Genomic DNA, 23719 nt, shown 5'->3' on the forward strand with positions numbered 1-23719 from the left:
AATACCACGTTATAAGGAAATACAATGTTGCAGAGTAAAGACAAATACGTACGTATTAGAAATACTTAAAATTTACGAGAAGAAATAATGGATCGTGCAAAATTATCTTGTTTTTCCTAAACAACACGTTGTAACTCGAAAAGATTTGGTGTTGCTTGTATGTCTAAATGTATAGCCTCAAAAGCCAACCCACAGGAGAATTTCCTATCGAAATATTTGTCAGAATACCACGTTTAAGGAATTACCCGCATCATGCGAAATTATCTTGTTTTTCCTAAACAACACGTTTAACACAAAAAGCTTTGGTGTTGCGTGTATGTCTAAGCGTGTAGCCTCAAAAGAGAACGCACAGGAGAGATTTTTCTCGAAAGAATATGTAAGAATTCCACGTTATAACGGAATACAGTGTTGCAGAGTAAAGACAAATACGTACGTGTTAGAAATACTTAACTTTATGAGAAGAAATATCGCATCATGCAAAATTATCTTGTTTTTCCTAAACAATACGTTGTAACTCGAAAAGATTTGGTTTTGCGTGTATGACTAAGGGTGTAGCCTCAAAAGAGAATGCACAGGAGAGATTTCTCTCGAAAAAATATGTCAGAATACCACGTTTTAAAGAAATCCAGCATTGTATGATATTATCTTGTTTTTCCTAAACAACTCGTTTTAACTCGAAAAGCTTTAGTGTTGCGTGTTTGTCTAAGTGTGTAGCCTCAGAAGAGAATGCACAGGAGAGTTCTCTCTCGAAAGAATATGTCAGAACACCACGTTACAAGGAAATACAGTGTTGCAGAGTAAAGACAAATACGTACGTATTAGAAATACTTAAACTTTACAAGAAGAAATAAAGCTCCATACAAAATTATCTCTAGTACTTCCTAGAGAACAAATTGAAATTCGAACAGCTTTGGTGTTGTGTGTATGTCTAAGCGTGCATCCTCAAAAGAGAACCCACAGGAGAATTTTCTCTCTAAAAATATGTGAGAATACCACGTTTACCTAAACAACACTTTGTAAGTTGAAAAGGTTTGGTGTTACGTGTATGTCTAAGTATGTAGCCTCAAAAGAGAAAGAACAGGAGAGTTTTCTCTCGAAAGAATATGAAAGAATACCACGTTTTAAGCAAATACAGTGTTGCAGAGTAAGACAAATACGTACATATTAGAAATGCTTAAACTTTACGAGAAGAAATAATGTATCATACTAAATTATCTTGTATATCCTAAACAACACGTTGTAACCTGAAAGGATTTGGTGTTGCTTATAAGTCTAAATGTGTAGCCTCAACAGAGAACCCACAGGAGAATTTTCTCTCGAAAAAAATATGTCAGAATACCACGTTTTAAGGAAATGCCGCATCTTGCGAAATTATCTTCTTTTCCCTAAACAACAAGTTGTAACTCTAAAAGCTTTGTTGTTGCGTGTATGTCTAAGCATGCAGCCTCAAAAGAGAAGGCAGAAGAGAGTTTTCTCTCTAAAGAATATGTAAAAATACCACGTTATAAGGAAATCCAGTGTTGCAGAGTAAATACAAATACATACTTATTAGAAATACTTAAACTTTACGAGAAGAATTAACGCATCGTACAAAATTATCTTGTATTTCCTATACAACACATTGTAACTCAAAAAGCTTTGCTGTTGCGTGTATGTCTAAGGGTGCAGCCTCAAAAGAGAACGCACAGGAGAGTTTTTCTTGAAACAATATGTAAGAATACCACATTATAAGGAAATACAGTGTTGCAGAGTAAAGAAAAATACGTATGTATAGGAAATACTAAACTTTAGATGAAGATATAACGCATCAGGCAAAATTATCTTGTTTTTCCTAAACAACACATTGTAACTCGAAATGATTTGGTGTTGCATGTATGTCTAACCTTGTAGCCTCAAAAGAGAATGCACAGGAGAGTTTTCTCTCGAAAAATTATGTCAGAATACCACGTTTTTAGGAAATCCCGCATCGTGCAAATTTATCTTGTATTTCCTAAACAACACGTTGTACCTCGAAAAGCTTTGGTGATGCGGATATGTCTAAGCATGTAGCCTCAAATAGAACGCACAGGAGAGTTTTCTCTCGAAAGAATATGTAAGAATACCATGTTATAAAGAAATCCAGTGTTGCAGAGTAAATACAAATACGTACGTATTAGAAATACTTAAACATTATGAGAAGAAATAACGCAACGTAAAAAATTATCTTGTATTTCCTAAACAACATGTTGGAACTCGAAAAGATTTGGTGTTGCGTGTATGTGTAAGCTTGTAGCCTCAAAAGAGCATGCACAGGAGAGTTTTCTCTCAAAAAATTATGTCAGAATACCATGTTTTAAGGAAATCCCGCATCGTGCGAAATTATCTTTTTTTTCTTAAAGAACACATTGTAGCTTTGGTGTTGTGTGTATGTCTAAGCGTGTAGCCTCAAAAGAGAACACACAGGAGAGTTTTCTCTCGAAAGAATATGTAAGAATATGACGTTATAAGGAAATACAGTGTTGCAGAGGAAAGACAAATACGTACGTATTGGAAATACTTAAAATTTACGAGAAGAAATAACGCATCATGCAAAATTATCTAGGTTTTCCTAAACAACACGTTGTAACTGGAAAGGATTTTGAGTTGTGTGTATGTCCAAGATTGTAGCCTCAAAAGGGAACGCACAGGAGAGGTTTCTCTCAAAAAAATATGTCAGAATACCACGTCTTAAGGAAATCCCGCATCATGCAAAATTATCTTGTTTTTCTTAAACAACACTTTGTAACTCGAAAAGCTTTGGTGTTGCGTGTATGTCTAAGTGTGTAGCCTCAAAAGAGAACACACAGGAGAGTTTTCTCTCGAAAGAATATGTAAAAATACCACGTTATAAGTAAATACAGTGTTTCAGAGTAAAGACAAATAAGTACTTATTGGAAATACTTAGACTTTACGTGAAGAAATAACACATCTTGCAAAATTATCTTGTTTTTCCTAAACAACACGTTGTAACACAAAAAGCTTTGGTGTTGCGTGGATGTCTAAGTGTGTAGCCTCAAAAGAGAATGCACAGGAGAGTATTCTCTCGCAAGAATTTGTAAGAATAGCACGTTACAAGGAAATATAGTTTTGCAGAGTAAAGACAAATACGTACATATTGGAAATACTTAAACTATAAGAGAAGAAATAATGCATTGTACAAAATTATCTTGTATTTTCTAAACAACACGTTGTAACTCGAAATGATTTGGTATGGCATGTATGTCTAACCGTGTAGCATCAAAAGAGAACACACAGGAGAGTTTTCTCTAGAAAAAAATGTCAGAATACCACGTTTAAGGAAATCCCGCATAGTGCGATATTATCTTGTTTTTCCTAAACAACACGTTGTAATTCGAAAATATTTGGTGTTGCGAGTATGTCTAAGCATGTAGCCTCAAAAGAGAACGCACAGGAGAGGTTTCTCTCGAAAGAATGTGTAAGAATACCACGTTATAAAGAAGTACAGTGTTGCAGATTAAAGACAAATATGTACGTATTAGAAATACTTAAACTTTACGAGAAGAAATAACGCATGGTACAAAATTATATTGTATTTCATAAAGAACACATTGTAACTCTAAAAGATTTGGTGTGGCGTGTATGTCTAAGCATTTAGCCTCAAAAGAGAATGCACAGGAGAGTTTTCTGTCGAAAAAAATATATCAGAATACCACGTTTTAAGGAAATCCCGCATCGTGCGAAATTATCTTGTTTTTCTTAAACAACACGTTGTAACTCGAAAAGCTTTGGTCTTGCGTGTATGATTAAGCGTGTAGCCTCAAAAGAGAATTCACAGGAGAGTTTTCTCTCGAAAGAATATGTAAGAATACCACGTTATAAGGAAATACAGTGTTGCAGAGTAAAGACAAATGCGTACCTACTGGGAAAACTTAAACTTTAGGAGATGAAATAACGCATCCTGCAAAATTATCTAGTTTTTCCTAAACAACACCTTGTAACTTGAAAAGATTTGGTGTTGTGTGTATGTCTAAAAGTGTTGCCTCAAAAGAGAACCCACAGGAGAATTTTCTCTCAAAAAATATGTCAGAATACCACGTTTTAAGGAAATCCTGCGTCGCGCGAAATTATCTTGTTTTTTCTAAACCACACATTGTAACTCGAAAAGCTTTGGTGTTGTGTGTATGTCTAAGCGTGTAGATTCAAAAGAGAACGCACAGCAGAGTTTTCTCTCTCAAGATTATATAAGAATACCACGTTACAAGGAAATACAGTTTTGCAGAGTAAAGACAAATACGTACATATTAGAAATACTTAAACTTACAAAAAGAAATAATGCATCGTACAAAGTTATCTTGTATTTCCTAAACAACACGTTGTATCTCGAAAAGATTTGGTGTGGCATGTATTGCTAAGCATATAGCCTCAAAAGAGAACGCACAGGAAAGTTTTCACTTAAAAAAATATGTCAGCATACCACGTTTTAAGGAAATACCGCATCGTGCGATATTGTCTTTTTTTTCCTAAACAACACGTTGTAACCCGATAAGCTGTGGTGATGCGTGTATGTCTAAACCTGTAGCCTCAAAAGAGAACACACAGGAGACTTTTCTCTCGAAAGAATATGTAAGAATACCTTGTTACAAGGAAATAGAGTGTTGCAGAGTAAAGACAAATACGTACGTATTAGAAATACTTAAACTATATGTGAAGAAATAACGCATCATACAAAATTATCTTGTATTTCCTAAACAACACATTGTAATTGGAAAAGATTTGGTGTTCCGTGTATGTCTAAGCATGTAGCCTCAAAAGAGAACACACAGGAGAGTTTTCTCTCGAAAAAATATGTCAGAATACCACGTTTTAAGGAAATCCCGCATCGTGAGAAATTATCTGTTTTTCTTAAACAACAAGTTGTAACTCAAAAAGCTTTGGTGTTGGGAGTATGTCTAAGCATGTAGCCTCAAAAGAGAACAAACAGGAGAGTTTACTCTCGAAAGAATATGTAAGAATACCACGTTACAAGGAAATACAGTGTTGCAGAGTAAAGACAGATACGTACATATTGGAAATACTTAAACTTTACAAGAAGAAATAATGCATCATACAAAATTATCTTGTTTTTCCTAAACAACACGTTTTAACTCGAAAAGCTTTGGTGTTGCGTGTATGCCTAAGCGTGTAGCCTCAAAAGAGAACGCACAGGCCAGTTTTCTCTCGAAAGAATATGTAAGAATACCACATTATAAGGAAATACAGTGTTGCAGAGTAAAGACAAATACGTACGTATTAGAAATACTTAAACTTTACAAGAAAAATAACGCATCGTGCAAAATTATCATGTTTTTCCTAAGCAACAAGTTGTAACTCGAAAAGATTTGGTGTTTCCTGTATGTCTAAGCTTGTAGCCTCAAAAGAGAATGCACAGGAGAGTTTCCTCTCGAAAAAATATGTCAGAATACCACGTTTTAAGGAAATCCTGCATTGTGCGAAATTATCTTGTTTTTCCTAAACAACATGTTTAACTCGAAAAGCTTTGGTGTTGCGAGTATGTCTAAGTGTGTAGACTCAAAAGAGAATGCACAGGAGAGTTTTCTCTTCCCAGAATATATAAGAATACCATGTTACAAGGAAAAACAGTTTTGCAGAGTAAACAGAAATACGTACATATTAGAAATACTTAAACTTACGAGAAGAAATAATGCATCGTACAAAATTATCTTGTATTTCCTAAACAACACGTTGTAACTCGAAAAGATTTGTTGTGGCATGTATGTCTAAATGTGTAGCCTCAAAAGAGAATGCACAGGAGAGTTTTTTCTCGAAAAATATGTCACAATATCACGTACTAAGGAAATCCTGCATTGTGCGAAATTATCTTGTTTTTCCTAAACAACACGTTTTAACTCGAAGAGCTTTGGTGTTGCGTGTATGTCTAAGCACGTTGCCTCAAAAGCGAAAGCACAGGAAAGTTTTCTCTCGAAAGAATATGTAAGAATACCATGTTATAAGGAAATACAGTGTTGCAGAGTAAAGACAAATACGTACGTTTTAGATATACTTAAACTTTACGAGAAGAAATAACGCATCGTACAAAATTATCTTGTATTTCCTAAACAACACGTTGTAACTTGAAAAGATTTGGTGTTTCGTGTATGTCTAAACGTGTAGCCTCAAAAGAGAACCCACAGGAGAATTTTCTCTCGAAAAAAATATGTCAGAATACCACGTTGTAAGGAAATCCTGCATCGTGCGAAATTATCTTGTTTTTCCTAAACAACACGTTGTAACTCGAAAAGCTTTGGTGTTGTGTGTAGGTCTAAGCATTCAGCCTCAAAAGAGAATGCACAAGAGAGTTTTCTCTCGAAAGAATATGTAATAATACCATGTTATAAGGAAATACAGTGTTGCAGAGTTAAGAGAAATACCTACTTAATGGAAATACTTAAAGTTTAGGAGATGTAATAACGCATCGTGCAAAATGATCTTGTTTTTCCTAAACAACCCGTTTTAACTCGAAAAGATTTGGTGTTGCGTGTATGTCTAAGCTTGTATCCTAAAAAGAGAATGCACAGGAGAGTTTGCTCTCGAAAAAATATGTCAGAATACCATGTTTTAAGGAAATCCCACATCGTGCAAAATTATCTTGTTTTTCCTAAACAACACGTTGTAACTCGAAAAGCTTTGGTGATGCATGTATGTCTAAGCGTGTAGCGTCAAAAGAGAACGCACCTGAGAGTTTTCTCTCGAAAGAATATGTATGAATACCACGTTATAAGGAAATACAGTCTTGCAGAAGAAAGACAAATACGTACGTATTAAAAATACTTAAACTTTATGAGAATAAATAACGAATGGTTCAAAATTATCTTCTTTTTCCTAAAGAACACGTTGTAACTCGAAAATATTTGGTGTTGCCTGTATGACTAAGCGTGTAGTCTAATGAGAAAGCACAGGAGAATTTTCTCTCAAAAAAATATGTCAGAATACCACGTTTTAAGGAAATCCCGTATCGTGCGAAATTATCTTGTTTTTCCTAAACAACAAGTTGTAACTTGAAAAGCTTTGGTGTTGCGTGTATGTCTAAGCGTGTAGCCTCAAAAGAGAATGCACAGGAGAGTTTTATCTCGAAAAAATATGTCAGAATAACACATTTTAAGAAAATCCCGCAACGTGCTAAATTATCTTTTTAATCCTAAATAACTTGTAACTCGAAAAGCTTTGGTGTTGCGTTTTTGTCTAAGCGTGCAGCCTCAAGAGAAAACGCACAGGAGAGTTTTCTCTCGAAAGAATATGTAAGAAAACCACGTTATAAGGAAATACAGTGTTGCAGAGTAAAGACAAATATGTACGTATTAGAAATACTTAAACTGAATAGTACTCCATTGTGTAGATAGACCACATTTTTTGCATCCACTCTTCTGTAAAGGGATAACTGGGTTCTTTCCAGCATCTGGCAATTATAAATAGGGCTGCTATGAACATAGTAGAGCATGTATCCTTATTACATGGTGGGGAATCCTCTGGGTATATGCCCAGGAGTGGTATAGCAGGATCTTCTGGAAGTGAGGTGCCCAGTTTTCGGAGTAAGCGCCAGACTGATTTCCAGAGTGGTTGTACCAATTTGCAACCCCAGCAGCAGTGGAGGAGTGTTCCTCTTTCTCCCCACCCTCTCCAACACCTGCTGTCTCCTGAATTTTTAATCTTAGGCATTCTGACTGGTGTAAGATGAAATCTTAGGGTTGTTTTGATTTGCATTTCCCTAATGACTAATGAAGTTGAGCATTTTTAAGATGCTTCTCCGCCATCCGAAGTTCTTCAGATTAGAAACAATGAATTCCTGAAATTCTCAGGCAAATGGATGGAGCTAGAGAACATCATACTGAGTGAGGTAACCCAGACTCAAAAGGTGAATCATGGTATGCACTCACTAATAAGTGGTTATTAACCTATAAAACTGGAATACCCAAAACATAATCCACACATCAAATGAGGTACAAGAAGAAAGGAGGAGTGGCCCCTGGTTCTGGAAAGACTCAGTGAAACAGTATTCGGCAAAACCAGAACGGGGAAGTGGGAAGAGGTGGGTGGGAGGACAGGGGAAGACAAGGGGGCTTACGAGAATTTCGGGGAGTGGGGGGGGCTAGAAAAGGGGAAATCACTTGAAATGTAAATAAATTATATCGAATAAAAAATTAAAAAAAAATCATGAAATTCTTAGACAAATGGATGGAGATGGAGAACATCATCCTAAGTGAGGTAACCCAGTCTCAACAAAACACTGATGATATGTACTCACTGAAAAGCGGATATTAGCCTAGAATCTTGGAACACCGAAGACACAGTTCACATATGAAATGATGCCCAAGAAGAAGGAGGGAATGAACCCTGGTCCTGGAAAGGCTCAGTGCAGCAGTATAAGCGAATACCAGGACAGGAAAGTGGGAAGGGATGGATTGGGGAACAGGGGGAGGGAAGAGGGCTTATAGAACTTTTGGGGAGGGGGGATCCAGGAAAGGGGAAATCATTTGAAATGTAAATAAGGTATATATTGAATAAAAAATTAAATTAATCTCACTATTACTAAATTATAAGATCAAAAAAAAAAGAAATACTTAAACTTTACGAGAAGAAATAACGCATCGCATCGTGCAAAATTATCTTGTTTTTCCTTAACAACACGTTGTAACTCGAAAAGATTTGGTGTTGCGTGTATGTCTAAGCGTATAGCCCCAAATGAGAACGCACAGGAGAGTTTTCTCTCGAAAAAATATGTCAGAATACCACGTTATAAGGAAATCCTGCATCGTGCGAAATTATCGTGTTTTTCCTAAACAACATGATTTAACTCGAAAAGCTTTGGAGTTGCATGTATGTCTAAGTGTGTAGCCTCAAAAGAAAATGCACAGGAGACTTTTCTCCCCCAAGAATATGTAAGAATAACACGTTAAAAGGAAATACATTTTTGCAGAGTAAAGACAAATACGTACATAATAGAAATACTTAAACTTTACGAGAAGAAATAATGCATTGTGCACAATTATCTTGTTTTTCCTAAACAACATGTTGTAACTCGAAAAGCTTTTGTGTTGGGTGTATGTCTAAGCATGTAGCCTCAAAAGAGAACACACAGGAGTGTTTTCTCTCGAAAGAATATGTAAGAATACCACGTTATAAGGAAATACAGTGTTGCAGAGTAAAGACAAATACGTACATATTAGAAATGCTTAAACTTACGAGAAGAAATAACGCATCCTGCAATATTATCTTGTTTTTCCTAAACAACACGTTGTAACTCGAAAATATTTGGTGTTGCCTGTATGACTAAGCGTGTAGCCTAATGAGACAGCACAGGAGAGTTTTCTCTCAAAAAAAATATGTCAGAATACCACGTTCTAAGGAAATCCCGCATCGTGCGAAATTATCTTGTTTTTCTTAAACAACATGTTGTAACTCGAAAAGATTTGGTGTTGCGTGTATGTCTAAGCGTTAAGCCTCAAAAGAGAATGCACAGTAGCGTTTTCTCTAGAAAGAATATGTAAGAATACCACGTTATAAGGAAATACAGTGTTGCAGAATAAAGACAAATACTTACGTGTTAGAAATACTTAATCTTTACGAGAAGAAATAACAAATCGTAAATATTATCTTGTATTTCCTAAACAACACGTTGTAACTCGAAAAGATTTGGTGTTGCGTGTATGTCTAAAAGTGTAGCCTCAAAAGAGAACCCACAGGAGAATTTTCTCTCCAAAAAATATGTCAGAATACCATGTTTTAAGGAAAACCTGCATCGTGCGAAATTATCTTGTTTTTCCTAAACAACACGTTGTAACTCGAAAAGCTTTGGTGTCGCTTGTATGTCTCAGCATGTAGCCTCAAAAGAGAATGCACAAGAGAGTTTTCTCTCAAAAAAAATATGTCAGAATACCACGTTTTAAGGAAATCCCACATCTTGCGAAATTATCTTTTTTTCTCCTAAACAACTTGTAACTCGAATAGCTTTGTTATTGCGTTCTTGTCTAAGAGTGTAGCCTCAAATGGGAACGCACAGGAGAGTTTTCTCTCAACATAATATGAAAGAAAACCAGGTTATAAGGAAATACAGTGTTGCAGAGTAAAGACAAATACGTACATATTAGAAATACTTGAACTTTATGAGAAGAAAGAACGCATCGTGCAAAATTACCTTGTTTTTCCTAAACAACACGTTGTAACTCGAAAAGATTTGGTGTTGCATGTATGTCTAAGCGTGCAGCCTCAAAAGAGAACGCACAGGACAGTTTTCTCTCAATAGAATATGTAAGAATACCATGTTATAAGGAAATTCAGTGTTGCACATTAAAGACAAATATGTACATATTGGAAATACTTAAACTTTACGAGAAGAAATAACGCATCGTATAAAATTATCTTGTTTTTCCTAAACAACACGTTGTAAGTCGAAAAGATTTTGTGTTATGTGTATGTCTAGGCTTGTAGCATCAAAAGAGAATGCACAGGAGAGTTTTCTCTCAAAAAAATATGTCAGAATACTACGTTTTAAGAAAATCCTGTATCGTGCGAAATTATCTTGTTTTTCGTAAACAACTTGTTGAAACTAGAAAAGATTAGGTGTTGCGTTTTTTTCTAAGCGTGCAGCCTCAAAAGAGAACGCACAGGAGAGTTTTCTCTCAAAAGAATATGTAAGAATACCAAGTTATAAGGAAATATATTGTTGCAGAGTAAAGACAAATACGTACGTATTGGAAATATTTAAACTTTACGAGAAGAAATAACGCATCGTGCAATATTATCTTGTTTTTCCTAAAAAAACACATTGTAACTCGAAAAGATTAGGTGTTGTGTGTATGTCTTAATGTGTAGCCTCAAGAGAACCCACATGAGAATTTTCTCTCGAAAAAGTATGTCAGAATACCACGTTTTAATGAAATCCTGCATCGTGTAAAATTATCTTGATTTTCCTAAACAACATGTTGTAATTCGAAAAGCTTTGGTGTTGCTTGTGTGTCTCAGCGTGTAGCCTCAAAAGAGAACGCACAGGTGAGTTTTCTCTCGAAAAAATTTGTCAGAATACCACGTTTTAAGGAAATCCTGCATCGTGCAAAATTATATTGTTTTACTTAAACAACACATTGTAATTCGAAAAGCTTTGGTGTGGCGTGTAGGTCTAAGTGTGTAGCCTCAAAAGAGAATGCACAGGAGAGTTTTCTCTTGAAAGAATATGTAAGAATACCCTGTTATAAGGAAATACAGTGTTGTAGAGTAAAGAAAAATACGTCCGTATTGGAAATACTTAAATTTAATGAGAAGAAATAAAGCATCGTGCAAAATTATCTTGTTTTTCCTAAACAACACGTTGTAACTCGAAAAGAATTGGTGTTGCGTGTATGTCTAAGCTTGTGGCCTCAAACAAGAATGCACAGGAGAGTTTTCTCTCTAAAAAATATGTCAGAATACCACGTTTTAAGGAAATCCCGCATCGTGCGAAATTATATTTTTTTTTCCTAAACAACTTGTTGTAGCTTGAAAAACTTTGGTGTTGCATATATTTCTAAGTGTGCAGCATCAAAAGAGAACTCACAGAAGAGTTTTGTCTCGAAAGAATATGTAAGAATCCCACGTTATAAGGAAATACAGTGTTGCAGAGTAAAGACAAATACCTACTTATTGGAAATACTTAAACTTTACGAGAAGAAATAACGCATCTTGCAAAATTATCTTGGTTTTCCTAAACATAACGTTGTAACACCAAAAGCTTTGGTGTTGTGTGTATGTCTAAGCGTGTAGCCACAAAAGAGAACACACAGGAGAGCTTTAAATCGAAAGAATATGTAAGAATACCACGTTATAACGAAATACAGTGTTGCAGAATAAAGACAAATACAAACGTATTAGAAATACTTAAACTTTACGAGAAGAAATAACGCATCGTGCAATATTATCTTGTTTTTCCTAAACAACACGTTGTAACTCGAAAAGCTTTGGTGTTGCGTGTACGTCTAAACGTGTAGCCTCAAAAGAGAACCCACAGGATAATTTTCTCTCGAAAAAATATGTCAGAATACCACGTTTGAAGGAAATCCTGCATCGTGCGAAATTATCTTGTTTTTCCTAAACAACATGTTGTAATTCAAAAAGCTTTGGTGTTGCTTGTATGTCTCAGCGTGTAGCCTCAAATGAGAATGCACAGGAGAGTTTTCTCTCGAAAAAAACATGTCAGAATACCACGTTTTAAGGAAATCCTGCATCGTGCGAAATTACCTTGTTTTTCTTAAACAACACGTTGTAACTTGAAAAGCTTTGGTGTTGCGTGTGTGTCTAAACGTGTAGCCTCAAAAGAGAACCCTCAGAAGAATTTTCTCTCAACAAAATATGTCAGAATACCACGTTTTAAGGAAATCCTGCATTGTGCGAAATTATCTTGTTTTTCTTAAACAACACATTGTAACTCGAAAAGCTTTGGTGTTGCGTGTATGTCTAAGCGTTAAGCCTCAAAAGAGAATGCACAGTAGCGTTTTCTCTAGAAAGAATATGTAAGAATACCACGTTATAAGGAAATACAGTGTTGCAGAATAAAGACAAATATGTACATATTAGAAATACTTAAACTTTACGAGAAGAAATAACGCATTGTAAAAATTATCTTGTATTTCCTAAACAACACGTTGTAACTCGAAAAGATTTGGTGTTGCGTGTATGTCTAAAGGTGTAGCCTTAAAAGAGAACCCACAGGAGAATTTTCTCTTGAAAAAATATGTCAGAATACCACGTTTTAAGGAACCTAATGGTGGGGTTGCAAATTGGTACAACCACTCTGGAAATCAGTCTGGCGGTTCCTCCGAAAACTGGGCACCTCACTTCCAGAAGATCCTGCTATACCACTCCTGGGCATATATCCAGAGGATTCCCCACCATGTAATAAGGATACATGCTCTACTATGTTCATAGCAGCCCTATTTATAATTGCCAGATGCTGGAAAGAACTCAGGTATCCCTCAACAGAAGAGTGGATGCAAAAAATGTGGTATATCTACACAATGGAGTACTATTCAGCCATTAGAAACAATGAATTCCTGAAATTCTTAGGCAAATGGATGGAGCTAGAGAACATCATACTAAGTGAGGTAACCCAGTCTCAAAAGGTGAATCATGGTATGCACTCACTAATAAGTGGTTATTAACCTAGAAAACTGGAATACCCAAAACATAATCCACACATCAAATGAGATACAAGAAGAAAGGAGGAGTGGCCCCTGGTTCTGGAAAGACTCAGTGAAACAGTATTCGGCAAAACAAGAACGGGGAAGTGGGAAGGGGTGGGAGGGAGGACAGGGGAAGAGAAGGGGGCTTACGGGACTATCGGGGAGTGGGGGGGCTAGAAAAGGGGAAATCATTTGAAATGTAAATAAATTATATCGAATAAAAAAAAGAATATGTAAGAATACCACGTTACAAGGAAATACTGTGTTGCAGAGTAAAGAAAATTTCATACGTATTAGAAATACTTAAACTTTACGAGAAGAAATTACACATCGTACAAAATCATCTTGTATTTCCTAAACAACACGTTGTAACTCGAACAGATTTGGTGTTGAGTGTATGTCTAAGCGTCTAGCCTCAAAGGAGAAGGCACAGGAGAGTTTTCTCTTGAAACAAGATGTCAGAATACCACGTTTCATGGAAATCCCGCATTGTGCAAAATTATCTGGTTTTTCCTAACCAACTTGTCGTAACTCGAAAAGATTTGTTGTTGCGTGGATTTCTAAGCTTGTAGCCTCATAAGAGAACATACAGGAGAATTTTCTCTCGAAAAAATATGTCAGTATACCATGTTTTAAGGAAATCCCGCATCGTAAGAAAATTATCTTGCTTTTCCTAAACAACACGTTTTAACTCGAAAAGCTTTGGTGTTGCATGCATGTCTAAGCATGTAGCCTCAAATGAGAATGCACAGGAGAGTTTTCTCTCGAAAGAATATGTAAGAATACCACGTTACAAGGAAATACAGTGTTGCAGAATAAAGACAAATACGTACGTATTAGAAATACTTAAACTTTATGAGAAGAAATAAAGCATCATGCAAAATTATCTTGTTTTTCCTAAACAACACATTGTAACTCGAAAAAATTTGGTGTTGCGTGTATGTTTAAGCTTGTAACCTCAAGAGAACGCACAGGAGAGTTTTCTCTTGAAAAAAAAAATTCAGAATACCACGTTTTAAAGAAATCTCGCATCGTGCGAAATTATCTTGTTTTTCGTAAAGAACATGTTTTAACTCGAAAAGCTTCGGTGTTGCGTGTATGTCTAAGTGTGTAGTCTCAAAAGAGAACGCACAGGAGAGTTTTCTCTCGAAAGAATATGTAAGAATACCACGTTACAAGGAAATACAGTGTTGCAGAGTAAAGACAAATACAATCTATTAGAAATACTTAACCTTTATGAGAAGAAATAAAGCATCGTACAAAATTATCTTGTATTTCCTAAACAACACGTTGTAACTCGAAAAGATTTGGTGTTGCGTGTATGTTTAAAAGTGTAGCCTCAAAAGAGAACCCACAAGAGAATTTTCTCTCGAAAATATATGTCAGAATTCCATGTTTTATGGAAATCTCGCATCGTACGAAATTATCTTGTTTTTCCTAAACAACATGTTGTAACTCGAAAAGCTTTGGTGTTGCGTGAATGTCTAAGTGTGTAGTTCAAAAGCGAACGCACAGGAGAGTTTTCTCTCGAAAGAATATGTAAGAATACCACGTTACAAGGAAATACAGTGTTGCATAGTAAAGACAAATTCGTACGTATTAGAAATACTTAAACTTTACAAGAAGAAATGACGCATCATACAAAATTATCTTGCATTTCCTAAAAAACACGTTGTAACTCGAAAAGATTTGGTTTTGCTTATATGTCTAAGCGAGTAGCCTCAAAGGAGAAGGCACAGAAGTGTTTTCTCTCGAAACAATATGTAGGATTTGGTGTTGCGTTTTCTTCTAAGCGTGCAGCCTCAAAAGAGAATGCACAGGAGAGTTTTCTCTTGAAAGAATATGTAAGAATACCACGTTATAAGGAAATACAGTGTTGCAGAGTAAAGACAAATACGTACATATTGGAAATTCTTAAACTTTACGTGAAGAAATAATGCATCGTGCAAAATTGTCTTGTTTTTCCTAAACAACAAGTAGTAACTTGAAAAGCTTTGGTGTTGTGTGTATGTCTAAGCATGTAGCCTCAAAAGAGAATGCACAGGAGAGTTTTCTCTCAAAAGAATATGTAAGAATACCACGTTATAAGGAAATACAGTGTTGCAGAGTAAAGACAAATACGTACGTATTAGAAATACTTAAACTTTACGAGAAGAAATAAGGCATCGTACAAAATTATTTTGTATTTCCTAAACAACACGTTGTAACTCGAAAAGATTTGGTGTTGCGTGTATGTCTAAACGTGTAGCCTCAAAAGAGAACCCACAGGAGAATTTTCTCTCGAAAATATATGTCAGAATACCACATTTTACGTAAATCCCGCATTGTGCGAAATTATCTGGTATATCTTAAACAACACGTTGTATCTCGAAAAGCTTTGGTGTTGTATGGATGTCTAAGCCTGTAGACTCAAAATAGAATGCACAGGAGAGTTTTCTCTCGAAAAAATATGTCAGAATACCACGTTTTAAAGAAATCCTGCATTGTGCGAAATTATCTTGTTTTTCCTAAACAGCACGTTGTAACTCGAAAAGCTTTGGTGTAGCTTGCATGTTCCAGTCTGTAGCCTCAAAGAGAACACACAATAAGATTTCTCTCGAAAAAATATGTCAGAATACCACGTTTTAAGGAAATCCCTCATCGTGTGAAATTAGCTTGTTTTTCTTAAACAACATGTTGTAACTCGAAAAGCTTTGGTGTTGCGTGTATGTCTAAGCGTGAACGGACAGGAGAGTTTTCTCTCGAAAGAATATGTAAGAATACCACGTTATAAGGAAATACAGTGTTGCAGAGTAAAGACAAATACGTATGTATTAGAAATACTTAAACTTTACGAGAAGAAATAAGGCATCGTAAAAAATTATCTTGTATTTCCTAAACAACACGTTGTAACTCGAAAAGATTTGGTATTGTGTGTATGTCTAAATGTGTAGCCTCAAAAGCGAACCCACAGGAGAATTTTCTCTCGAAAAAATATATCAGAATACCACGTTTTATGGAAATCCTGCATCTTGCGAAATTATCTAGTTTTTCCTAAACAATACTTTGTAACTTAAAAAGCTTTGGTGTAGTTTGTATGTCTCAGCGTGTAGCCTCAAAAGAGAACACACAGGAGAGTTTTCTCTTGAAAAAATATGTCAGAATACCATGTTATAAGGATATCCTGCATCGTGCGAAATTATCTTGTTTTTCCTAAACAACCTGTTGTAACTCGAAAAGCTTTGGTGTTGCGTTTTTGTCTAAGCGTGCAACCTCACAAGAAAACGCACAGGAGAGTTTTCTCTCGAAAGAATATGTAAGAATACCACCTTATAAGGAAATATAGTGTTGCAGAGTAAAGACAAATACAAACGTATTGGAAATACTTAAACTTTATGAGAAGAAATAACGCATCATGCAAAATTATCTAGTTTTTCCTAAACAACACATTGTATCTCGAAACATTTTGTGTTACGTGTATGTCTAGGCTTGTAGCCTCAGAAGAGAATGCACAAGAGAGTTTTCTCTTGAAAAAATATGTCAGAATACCACGTTTTAAGAAAATCCCGTATCGTGAGAAATTATCTTTTTTTTCCAAACAACTTGTTGTAACTCGAAATGTTTAGGTGTTGCGTTTTTGTCTAAGTGTGCAGCCTCAAAAGAGAATGCACAGGAGAGTTTTCTCTCGAAAGAATATGTAAGAATACCACGTTATAAGGAAATACAGTGTTGCAGAGTAAAGACAAATACTTACATATTAGAAATACTTAAATTTTTTGAGAAGAAATAAAGTATCGTGCAAAATTATCTTGTTTTTACTAAACAACATGTTGTAACTCGAAAAGCTTTGGTGTTGCGTATATGTCTAAGTGTGTAGCCTCAAAAGAGAACGCACAGGAGAGTTTTCTCTCGAAAGAATATGTAAGAATACCACGTTATAAGGAAATACAGTGTTGCAGACTAAAGACAAACAGGTACGTATTGGAAATATTTAAACTTTACGAGAAGAAATAATGCATCGTGCAAAATTATCTTGTTTTTCCTAAACAACACGTTGTAACTCGAAAAGATTTGGTGCTGCGTGTATGTCTAAGCTTGTAGCCTCAAAAGAGAACGCACAGGAGAGTTTTCTCTAGAAAAAATATGTCAGAATACCACGTTTTAAGGAAATCCCGCATTGTGCGAAATTGTCTTGTTTTTCCTAAATAATACGTTGTAACTCGAAAAGCTTTGGTGTAGCCTGCATGTCTCAGAGTGTAGCCTCAAAAGAGAACACACAGGAGAGTTTTCTCTCGAAAAAAATTTGTCAAAATACCACGTTTTAAGGAAATCCCGCGTCGTGCAAAATTATCTTGTTTTTCCTAAAAAACATGATGTAACTCGAAAAGCTTGGGTTTGCGTGTATGTCTAAGCATTTAGCCTCAAAAGATAACGTAAAGGAGAGTTTTCTCTCGAAAGAATATATTAGTATACCACGTTATAAGGAAATGCAGTGTTGCAAAATATAGAGAAATACGTAACTATTAGAAATAATTAAACTTTATGAGAAGAAATAACTCATCGTACAAAATTAACTTGTATTTCCTAAACAACACGTTGCAACTTGAAAAGATTTGGTGTTGCGTGTATGTCTAAACGTGTAGCCTTAAAAGAGAACTCACAGGAGAATTTTCTCTCGAAAAAATATGTCAGAATACCACGTTTTAAGGAAATCCTGCATCGTGCAAAATTATCTTGTTTCTCCTAAACAACATGTTGGCACTTGAAAAGCTTTGGTGTTGCTTGTATGTCTTAGCGTGTAGCCTCAAAAGAGAACGCACAGGAGAGTTTTCTCTCGAAAAAATATGTCAGAATACCACGTTTTAAAGAAATCCTGCATCGTGTGAAATTATCTTGTTTTTCCTAAACAACATGTTTTAACTCGAAAAGCTTTGGTGTTGCGTGTATGTCTAAGTGTGTAGCCTCAAAAGAGAATGCACAGAAGAGTTTTCTCTCGCAAGAATATGTAAGAATACCATGTTACAAGGAAAGACAGTTTTGCAGAGTAAAGACAAATAAGTACATATTAGAAATACTTAAACTTTACGAGAAGAAATAACGCATCGTACAAAATTATCTATTATTTCTTAAATAACACGTTGTAACTCGCAAAGATTTGGTGTGGCTCTTATGTCTAAGTGTGTAGCCTCAAAAGAGAACCCACGGGAGAATTTTCTCTCAACAAAATATGTCAGAATACCACGTTTTAAGTAAATCCCGCATCATGCGAAATTATCTTTTTTTTTCCTAAACAACAAGTAGCAACTCGAAAAGCTTTGTTGATGCGTGTATGTCTAGGCGTGAAGCCTCAAAAGAGAACGCACAGGAGAGTTTTCTATCGAAAGAATATGTAAGAATGCCAGGTTACAAGGAAATACAGTGTTGCAGAATACAGACAAATACGTACGTATTAAAATACTTAAACATTACGAGAAGAAATAAAGCATCGCACAAAATTATCTTGTATTTCCAAAACAACATGTTGTAACTCGAAAAGATTTGGTGTTGCATGTATGTCTAAGCTTGTACCCTCAAAACAGAACGCCAAGGAGAGTTTTCTCTCCAAAAAACATGTCAGAATACCACGTTTTAAGGAAATCCTGCATCGTGCGAAATTATCTTGTTTTTCTTAAACAACACCTTGTAACTCAAAAAGCTTTGGTGTTGCGTTTATGTCTAAGCATGTAGCCTCAAAAGAGAACGCACAAAAGAGTTTTCTCTCCAAAAAATATGTAAGAATACCACGTTATAAGGAAATACAGTGTTGCAGATTAAAGACAAATATGTACATATTGGAAATACTTAAACTTTACGAGAAGAAATAATGCATCATGCAAAATTATCATGTTTTTCCTAAACAACACGTTGTAACTCGAAAAGATTTTGTATTACGTGTATGTCTAAGCTTGTAGCCTCAAAAGAGAATGCACAGAAGAGTTTTCTCTCGAAAAAATAGGTCAGAATACCATGTTTTAATGAAATCCTGCATCGTGCGAAATTATGTTGTTTTTCCTAAGCAACATGTTTTAACTCGAAAAGCTTTGGTGTTGTGTGTTTGTCTAAGTGTGTAGCCTCAGAAGAGAATGCACAGGAGAGATTTCTCTCGCAAGAATATGTAAGAATACAACATTACAAGGAAATACAGTTTTGCAGAGTAAAGACAAAAATGTACGTGTTAGAAATACTTAAAATTTATGAGAAGAAAAATCGCATCATACAAAATTATCTTGTATTTCCTAAACAACACGTTGTAACTTGAAAAGATTTGGTGTGGTTTGTATGTCTAAGCGTGTAGCCTCAAAAGAGAATGCACAGGACAGTTTTCTCTCGAAAAAATATGTCAGAATACCACGTTTTAAGGAAATCCCGCATAGTGCGAAATTATCTTGTTTTTCCTAAACAACACGAATTTCGAAAATATTTGGAGTTGTGTGTATGTCTAAGCATGTAGCCTCAAAAGAGAACGCACAGGAGAGTTTTCTCTCAAAAAAATATGTCAGAATACCACGTTTTAAGGAAATCCTGCATCGTGCGAAATTATGTTGTTTTTCCTAAACATGTTTTAACTCGAAAAGCTTTGGTGTTGCGTGTATGTCTAAGTGTGTAGCCTAAAAAGAGAATGCACAGGAGAGTTTTCTCTCGCAAGAATATGTAAGAATATGACGTGACAAGGAAATACAGTGTTGCAGAGTAAAGACAAATATGTACGTATTAGAAATACTTAAACTTTACGAGAAAAAAATAACGCATCATAAAAAATAATCTTGTATTTCCTAAAGAACACGTTGTAACTCGAAAAGATTTGGTGTTGTGTGTATGTGTACATGTGTAGCCTCAAAAGAGAACCCACAGGAGAATTTTCTCTTGAAAAAATATGTCAGAATACCACGTTTTAAGGAAATCATGCATCTTGCCAAAATATCTTGTTTTTCCTAAACAACACGTGGTAACTCGAAAAGCTTTGGTGTTGCGTGTATGTCTAAGTGTGTAGCCTCAAAAGAGAATGCACAGGACAGTTTTCTCTCAAAAAAATATGTCAGAATACCACGTTTTAAGAAAATCCCCTATAGTGAGAAATTATCTTGTTTTTCCTAAACAACTTGTTGTAACTCAAAAAGCTATGGTGTTGCCTTTTTGTCTAAGCGTGCATCCACAAAATAGAACGCACAGGAGAGTTTTCTCTCGAAAGAATATGTAAGAATACCACGTTATAAAGAAATATAGTGTTTCAGAGTAAAGACAAATACATACGTATTGGAAATACTTAAACTTTATGAGAAGAAATAACGCATCGTGCAAAATTATCTTGTATTTCCTAAAGATCACGTTGTAACTCGAAAAGATTTGGTGTTGCGTGTATGTGTAAGCTTGTAGCCTCAAAAGAGCATGCACAGGAGAGTTTTCTCTCGAAAAATTATGTCAGAATACCATGTTTTAAGGAAATCCCGCATCGTGCGAAATTATCTTTTTTTTCTTAAAGAACACATTGTAACTTGAAAAGCTTTGGTGTTGTGTGTATGTCTAAGCGTGTGTAGCCTCAAAAGAGAACACACAGGAGAGTTTGCTCTCGAAAGAATATGTAAGAATATGACGTTATAAGGAAATACAGTGTTGCAGAGGAAAGACAAATACGTACGTATTGGAAATATTTAAAATTTACGAGAAGAAATAACGCATCAAGCAAAATTATCTAGGTTTTCCTAAACAACACGTTGTAACTGGAAAGTATTTTGAGTTGTGTGTATGTCCAAGATTGTAGCCTCAAAAGGGAACGCACAGGAGAGGTTTCTCTCAAAAAAATATGTCAGAATACCACGTCTTAAGGAAATCCCGCATCATGCAAAATTATCTTGTTTTTCTTAAACAACACTTTGTAACTCGAAAAGCTTTGGTGTTGCGTGTATGTCTAAGTGTGTAGCCTCAAAAGAGAACACACAGGAGAGTTTTCTCTCGAAAGAATATGTAAAAATACCACGTTATAAGTAAATACAGTGTTTCGGAGTAAAGACAAATAAGTACTTATTGGAAATACTTAAACTTTACGTGAAGAAATAACACATCTTGCAAAATTATCTTGTTTTTCCTATACAACACGTTGTAACACAAAAAGCTTTGGTGTTGCGTGGATGTCTAAGTGTGTAGCCTCAAAAGAGAATGCACAGGAGAGTATTCTCTCGCAAGAATTTGTAAGAATAGCACGTTACAAGGAAATATAGTTTTGCAGAGTAAAGACAAATACGTACATATTGGAAATACTTAAACTATAAGAGAAGAAATAATGCATTGTACAAAATTATCTTGTATTTTCTAAACAACACGTTGTAACTCGAAATGATTTGGTATGGCATGTATGTCTAACCGTGTAGCATCAAAAGAGAACACACAGGAGAGTTTTCTCTAGAAAAAAATGTCAGAATACCACGTTTAAGGAAATCCCGCATAGTGCGATATTATCTTGTTTTTCCTAAACAACACGTTGTAATTCGAAAATATTTGGTGTTGCGAGTATGTCTAAGCATGTAGTCTCAAAAGAGAACGCACAGGAGAGGTTTCTCTCGAAAGAATGTGTAAGAATACCACGTTATAAAGAAGTACAGTGTTGCAGATTAAAGACAAATATGTACGTATTAGAAATACTTAAACTTTACGAGAAGAAATAACGCATGGTACAAAATTATATTGTATTTCATAAAGAACACATTGTAACTCTAAAAGATTTGGTGTGGCGTGTATGTCTAAGCATTTAGCCTCAAAAGAGAATGCACAGGAGAGTTTTCTGTCGAAAAAAATATATCAGAATACCACGTTTTAAGGAAATCCCGCATCGTGCGAAATTATCTTGTTTTTCTTAAACAACACGTTGTAACTCGAAAAGCTTTGGTCTTGCGTGTATGATTAAGCGTGTAGCCTCAAAAGAGAATTCACAGGAGAGTTTTCTCTCGAAAGAATATGTAAGAATACCACGTTATAAGGAAATACAGTGTTGCAGAGTAAAGACAAATGCGTACGTACTGGGAAAACTTAAACTTTAGGAGATGAAATAACGCATCCTGCAAAATTATCTAGTTTTTCCTAAACAACACCTTGTAACTTGAAAAGATTTGGTGTTGTGTGTATGTCTAAAAGTGTTGCCTCAAAAGAGAACCCACAGGAGAATTTTCTCTCAAAAAATATGTCAGAATACCACGTTTTAAGGAAATCCTGCGTCGCGCGAAATTATCTTGTTTTTTCTAAACCACACATTGTAACTCGAAAAGCTTTGGTGTTGTGTGTATGTCTAAGCGTGTAGATTCAAAAGAGAACGCACAGCAGAGTTTTCTCTCTCAAGATTATGTAAGAATACCACGTTACAAGGAAATACAGTTTTGCAGAGTAAAGACAAATACGTACATATTAGAAATACTTAAACTTACAAAAAGAAATAACGCATCGTACAAAGTTATCTTGTATTTCCTAAAGAACACGTTGTAACTCGAAAAGATTTGGTGTGGCATGTATTGCTAAGCATATAGCCTCAAACGCACAGGAGAGTTTTCACTTAAAAAAAATATGTCAGCATACCACGTTTTAAGGAAATACCGCATCGTGCGATATTGTCTTTTTTTTCCTAAACAACACGTTGTAACCCGATAAGCTGTGGTGATGCGTGTATGTCTAAACCTGTAGCCTCAAAAGAGAACACACAGGAGACTTTTCTCTCGAAAGAATATGTAAGAATACCTTGTTACAAGGAAATAGAGTGTTGCAGAGTAAAGACAAATACGTACGTATTAGAAATACTTAAACTTTATGTGAAGAAATAACGCATCATACAAAATTATCTTGTATTTCCTAAACAACACATTGTAATTGGAAAAGATTTGGTGTTCCGTGTATGTCTAAGCATGTAGCCTCAAAAGATAACACACAGGAGAGTTTTCTCTCGAAAAAATATGTCAGAATACCACGTTTTAAGGAAATCTCGCATCGTGAGAAATTATCTGTTTTTCTTAAACAACAAGTTGTAACTCGAAAAGCTTTGGTGTTGGGTGTATGTCTAAGCATGTAGCCTCAAAAGAGAACAAACAGGAGAGTTTACTCTCGAAAGAATATGTAAGAATACCACATTACAAGGAAATACAGTGTTGCAGAGTAAAGACAGATACGTACATATTGGAAATACTTAAACTTTACAAGTAGAAATAATGCATCGTACAAAATTATCTTGTTTTTCCTAAACAACACGTTTTAACTCGAAAAGCTTTGGTGTTGCGTGTATGCCTAAGCGTGTAGCCTCAAAAGAGAACGCACAGGCCAGTTTTCTCTCGAAAGAATATGTAAGAATACCACATTATAAGGAAATACAGTGTTGCAGAGTAAAGACAAATACGTACGTATTAGAAATACTTAAACTTTACAAGAAAAATAACGCATCGTGCAAAATTATCATGTTTTTCCTAAGCAACAAGTTGTAACTCGAAAAGATTTGGTGTTTCCTGTATGTCTAAGCTTGTAGCCTCAAAAGAGAATGCACAGGA

Source organism: Apodemus sylvaticus, chromosome 20 (genome assembly GCF_947179515.1).
Source record: "Apodemus sylvaticus chromosome 20, mApoSyl1.1, whole genome shotgun sequence".
Taxonomy (NCBI): domain Eukaryota; kingdom Metazoa; phylum Chordata; class Mammalia; order Rodentia; family Muridae; genus Apodemus; species Apodemus sylvaticus.